This window comes from Vicia villosa, linkage group LG6, assembly GCF_029867415.1.
Source record: "Vicia villosa cultivar HV-30 ecotype Madison, WI linkage group LG6, Vvil1.0, whole genome shotgun sequence".
In the NCBI taxonomy this organism is placed as follows: Eukaryota; Viridiplantae; Streptophyta; class Magnoliopsida; order Fabales; family Fabaceae; genus Vicia; species Vicia villosa.
The window spans coordinates 138533430-138538208 of NC_081185.1; positions in this window are offsets into that span (position 1 = coordinate 138533430).

A 4779-nucleotide genomic window follows, 5' to 3' on the forward strand; every position below is an offset into this window, starting at 1 on the left:
TTCCGAACCCACTCAATCAATTGTTCGCGACTACCGAAGCTCCGATCATTTGTAAATTCTTGCCGAACATCAACCGCATTGATCATAGGAGTAACGTCAATAACCGGATCGTTATTAACGTTGACAATTTCCGGATTTAATACTCCATCGTCTTGCACAATGTTGTCCGGATGCACCATACCTAACAAATGCAAAAATTAGCAAAATTGGCCAAAACTGTTTTTTTTAACTGCCAGGGTATATTTCGGAAGTTCATTTCCGAAATTTATTAGGTGATATATTTCGGAAATGAACTTCCGAACGATATCAGTTTTCAGCATAAATTTGTTGAATCAATGTAGTGAAATAGGGGATGAAATGAGAGATGTTTACTTGAAATTGTAGCTTTCTATGCTCCCTTTAACGTGATCAACGGTTTGAAACTTGATTTTAGGGCGAAAAATTGATGGAGATTGATTGGGTTTTAGAGAGGGTTTTGAGAAGTTTTGGAGAAAAATGATGAAATAGTGAAGGCGGGAAATTTGTATATGCAGCAACAGTTTCGGAAATGAACTTCCGAAAATATGCACGGATTTTGAATTTTTTTGAGTTCGGAAATGCATCTCCGAAAACATCAAAAATTTGGTGTTTTCGGAGATTCATTTCCGAAGTAAAAAAAAAATCAAAAAAAAAATATAGCTTCGGAGATTCATCTCCGAAGCAGAGGCAGTTTTGGGTTTTCGCTGGGGGTGACCCCCATAGGGAGGTGGGTAAAGAAATTTTCTTCTAATATCTATCGTAATATATTTTTAATATTTATGTTGAAAAAATTTTTCATGTTACTTCTATATATGCTTATAATTTACATTGATGAATATATTATTGCACTTTTAATTTTTTTTCTTATTTAATTTTTATATTTTTCTAGCTTTGCTTTAATTTTTATTAAAAGTTATCGAAAATTAAAACATCACTAAAGAATTATAATAATTAATACTTCATTTATTTATTTTGGTGTCTTTCTTTCAATACAAAATTCGTGCAATAGACTAATATGTGATTTAAAGGATGACGAAAACCTTTTTTTTAAGGCAAAATATCCTTTTTGTCCCTTATGTTAACATCGGGGTTCATTTTGGTCTCTTAACTTTAAAAAGTGTTATATTGGTTCCTTAACTCTTCAAAAGGTATCATTTTAGTCATTTTTGTCACATTTGCGATGGATTTAGCGACCGATTTTTCAATTTTTCCGTCGCTAATGTGACAAAAAGGACTAAAATGACACCTTTTGAAGAGTTAAGGGACCAATATGACATTTTTTGAAGTTAAGGGACCAAAATGAACCCCGAGGTTAACATAACAGACCAAAAAAGATATTTTGCCTTTTTTTATTGATGAAGTATTAAAGTCAGCGTCAAATAAAATATTATAGTGAAGAGAAATTTTTGCATGGATACGACCCTAAATCCATATTCTTAGACACAACCAATAAAAAAGAGAGTAATTTTTTAATTTTAATTTAATTTTTAATTAGATTCATAGGTAGTTGAGATTATAAAAGAGAGAGAAAATTCAGTATTTATTTTTTAATTAGTTAAAATTTTGTGATTGGTTGTGTGTAAAACAATTTCTTAAGCCTTTGTCCACCTAAGAATTTTCCTATAGTGAAATTATAAAAAAAAAAACAAATTTTCTCTCTCTTTCTCTACTCGATACAACAACTTTTCTCTAGCTTCTTCTTCCAGATCTTTTCTTCTTCTCACTCAACTTCAAACATCGACCTACTTCATGAAGTTCTAGTTGTTGGTGGTGTGATGAGAGTTTAGTTTTCTCTGTACCACTTTTTCATTCGGTTGGGGTTACTCTTCAAAGTTTGTTCTAAGGTGCCGCCAAATATGCCTCTCACACCATCCTTTGGAGTTCTGGTTGGATTCTTGCTGATCATCATTTTAATGGCCGGTTTGTTGTTTCGGTGATGAGATCAGTTTAATTTTTTGGTAGTTTCGGTTCATATCCGATTGTTGTTGATATAAAGCTACATTTCATTGGTGTTGGTGGTGGTTTCTCGACTTTGATCTCTGGTTCTTTTCAGATATGTTAAGATATGCAGTTCTCAACAGGGTTTGAGGACTTTTTCACTGCACCATTGATTTCTTGCTCGTTAATACCTTGTTGCCGATGATTTGTTTTGTTTATGTTAGTTCGAATGTCTTAGAACTTACTCGATGCGGTCTGGGTTGGTTTGGCTCAAAAGGGGTGTTAAGTTAATGTGATTTTCAATTCATGTTGGTATGTGTATTGTCGGTGTTGGCGGTAGCTACATTCAACATTCTTAAAAAGATGAGTTTGAATCTTTAGACTCATATATCATGTTTTTAGAATGGTGACTTATTTTTACACATAATTTTTTGCAATTTGGTTTGGGCTCCGTGTTAGGTTCGCTTGATTGTGCTTTTGTGTGTAACTATTTGCTTTCCATTGAAATCTTTATCACTTTTGTTTTGCTTTATTATTTCTTTTCATATTTATGGTTTATAGGTGATTGTGGGGTCAAGTTTATGTCCCCTTAAATTTATTTGAATTTCCTTTTTCTTTAATGATGTTTTTTCTTCAAATTTTTTTATAGTTAAACTGTTACGAGAAGTGCAAAAAAAAAAACAAAAAAACAACTAAACCCATAAAACTAAAAAGGAAAAACAGCCGATAAAAATAGTGACCAAGGAACAACCTAAACAAGAAAAAGCTCAAGATAAAACACCCACTCTATGAAGCTCTACCTAATAGAAAATTCAGCTAGATCTTAAACCATCAGACCAATCATCATCAAAACATAGAATTTCATAAACAATAACTACAACCATCAGACCAATCATCATCAAAACATAGAATTTCATAAACGATAACTTCAAAAAAAAAATTATAGTTAAACTTGTTAGACGCTGGCCTATAGATCTAGAGGGGGGGTGAATAGATCTCACTAAGTTTTTACAGATTTTTCTACAGACTCGAGCGAAAGCGGTTCTGAATCGACTTGCGTCTATTCTGGACCGCTATTGCAAAGGTCGTATGTGTTTCAAAACCAAAACGTAAGTGGAATTTGATGGTGAAGTAATATGATAGCTAACCAATACGTTTAACAACTGAAATCCAATTAACTTCTAGATTGACAACTTTGATTTGCAATGCAGTAAGATTGGATCAAGCAAAAACACAAACACTTGGTGCTTATAACCAATTATGAACAGAAAGTAAAAGAGAAAGTAAAAGCGACAAGAACACGATATTTGTTTAGGCAGTTCGTCGATCGTCCTCGCTACGACTACGTCTGCCCCCAATTCCAAATTGAAATTGGGTAATCTTTCATTAATGTTGAAAGTAGTATATACAAAGAAGATAACAAAGCGATAAACGATAAACCAATTATGTCGATCCTTTGAATCTTCTTCCCCCTTAATCTTGAGCAAGATCAAGGTTATCCAAGAGCTTCACTTCGATTCCCTTCTGCAGTGTCTTGATTCCTTGAACTCCCCGTTCCTCAATCGTTACACTCAGCCGAATCCTCAATGAACGCCTCTTGATAAAAACCCCCAAGAACCACCCGTCGTGGAGGACAAAACCCGCAGATTTTATTCACCAACAAACCCCACGAACCTTCACCCACTAGGAATCTTCAATTCCGTTCCATGGACGTTATCGAACTCATCACTAACCCGCAACGCAAGAATGATTATGTGTAATTGTGTTGGAGATGATGAAGAACGAAGATGAGAAGCGTTTGTGTATCTTTCAGTCGTTGGTGTTAATTGAATAATTACCCTTGCACAATATATATGATTGCATAACAGTTAGAACCAAGAAAAACTGATTTTTGAACTTTCTTGATCAGTTAGGTCGACCACTTGTAGTGCTTAGGTCGACCTAACAGAGCTTGCAGAATTTTTCTCCCAGTTAGGTCGACCTGTTGAAGGAGTAGGTCGACCAGAATCCTTTTCTGATGCATTCTGGAGGCTTTTTCACAGATCAGGTCGACCTAGTTGCCATGTAGGTCGACCTAACAGACTGATGTGAAGATTTCTTCATTTTGAGTCGACCTAAATGGTCTGTGAGTCGACCTAGCAGAGGTATATGGATTTTCCTTCATTTTAGGTCGACCTAGGTTGACAGTAGGTCGACCTAACTGCTGATTTTCTGCATTTTCCATGTTCAGCTTGTGTTGAGTTGACTTGTATGCATAGTAGATCATCTTGTGCTTTCATGAGTGATCAAATGCTTTACTTTTCTGATTCCTCCTTGTTGTTTGGATGCTCATTTGAGTTTGCCATAAATCAAAAACATCTTTGAGTGTAATCTTGTATTCACATACTCCCCCTTTTTGATGATGGCAAACCAATAGTCAAAAGCTTTGGTAGTAAGTGATGAAGACTCAACAAGGCTCCCCCGTACATCCAGCATCTATCTCTCAACCAAGAAGTCTCTTCACAAAGCTCCCCCGTACACTCAGCATCTATTGTATTTATCTCCCCCTTTGACAACATCAAAAAAAGAAACAGGAGAATAGAAGAATAACAAGAGCACCATAGATAATAATGCTAGCATGTATAGTGTAGTAGGTAAAAGGTAGTTAATGGTAGAATGAGACACATATGTGAGCAGGAGCAGTTTTTATGCATGAGGTCACTATAAGCATGTTAATTGATAGCATATTATAGTATCAATAATATTTTTGGAAGTGAACAACAATTACGTTACCGCTTTTTCAATATGACGCCTGGCTTGATGATGAACCACCTTTATGCTAAA